We start from the raw sequence: 1,405 nt of genomic DNA on the forward strand, positions 1-1,405 counted from the left end.
TTCCAAAAACAATATAAGCAGGGCTGAAAGCCCAAAACCTACAAGATTCTAAAGCTTCCTCAAAGGTGGTCGCCTCAATCCTCAATTGCAGCCCACGCTCCAAACCGTGTCCTATCACTTTTGATCTACAGGGAGAAAATACAATGGAATGAGCTTTGAGGCTCAATAAGAAGATCTAGTGCTATGCATAGGCAACTAGTCTACTCAGGTAAAACGAACAATCTCATTGATTATCATTTATAGCAGCGCAATGATAAACTACATAGGCTATCAAATCAGTGCACCAGTTATAACAGGATATTCAAATAAAGTGCATCTATCACAAGCACAATCATGCAGACAATACATGCATTTCATACTCATTCCCTAATTTACCTACTCTTGCTAGTAGAATCCCTATCCATCAAGCCAAGCCAATCTCGTTCTTTAGGACTTCTACCACTCCATAGGAGGGAGGATAATGACAAGCAGGTTAATCTGCTTTGTACTACCCTCAACTCACACACACAGTCCCCAGCACATCTTGGGGGATCAACAAGCCTTTACCTTGCAAGGCATCCATCAATCACATATCTCATCTCATGAATCACAGGGAGCGACCCTTCTTTCTCCCGTAACCAGTTCTTGTCATTGTGCAGGTTAGGGAATGTGACAGCATCACCTTCTCAGTATTTCAATCTCCACTACCGATGAGTGCTCCATCGCGTAGTAGCCAATATCAGTAAATAGTGGTCAGTATTCTCACCATTGTAACAGTAAAATACTCACTACCAATGGGTGTCCCATTGTGTAGTGGTCATCATTAAGGTCTCTTTCCAGGCTCGAACATTCAATTCATTCGTTCCAATTAAATGCTCCATGACAGATGAATCACATTCTCATCCTAACAGTATGGCAATTAACACAAAGCATTCATTCCATGAATCTTAGCATAGCATTCAGACATGAATATCATCAACGGCATCTTGGTACTCATCATGAAGCTTTCATCATGAAATAGTCACATCAATATGGCACTAATCAAATTTCACATAGAGTATAGCCGCATATACCATTCCCAAAACAGTATGGTATTTAGTGTTCATTAGATGAAGATTGTTGCATGACACTCAGACGGCAGTGACACGCACAGCGCTACGCGCACGGTGCTATGCACATGGTGCTACGTGCGCGGTGCTACGCACACTACGCTACACGCACGGCGTTATATATACGGCATTGCGCAAACGGCATTGTGCACGTGGCGTTACACGCGGCGCTACGCGCGCGGCATTACACATATGCAATTTTCACCGACGGCGATGGTCAAACATAAGCAACAATGCACATATAGTTTTCACTGTGAACAGTGACATGTTCATGTATTTTAGAGTATAACTCAAAATTCACATAGAATTTCAAAAAT

Source organism: Amborella trichopoda, chromosome 7, assembly GCF_054954075.1.
Source record: "Amborella trichopoda isolate Santa Cruz 75 chromosome 7, AtrichopodaSantaCruz75HAP2 v2.0, whole genome shotgun sequence".
NCBI lineage: Eukaryota > Viridiplantae > Streptophyta > Magnoliopsida > Amborellales > Amborellaceae > Amborella > Amborella trichopoda.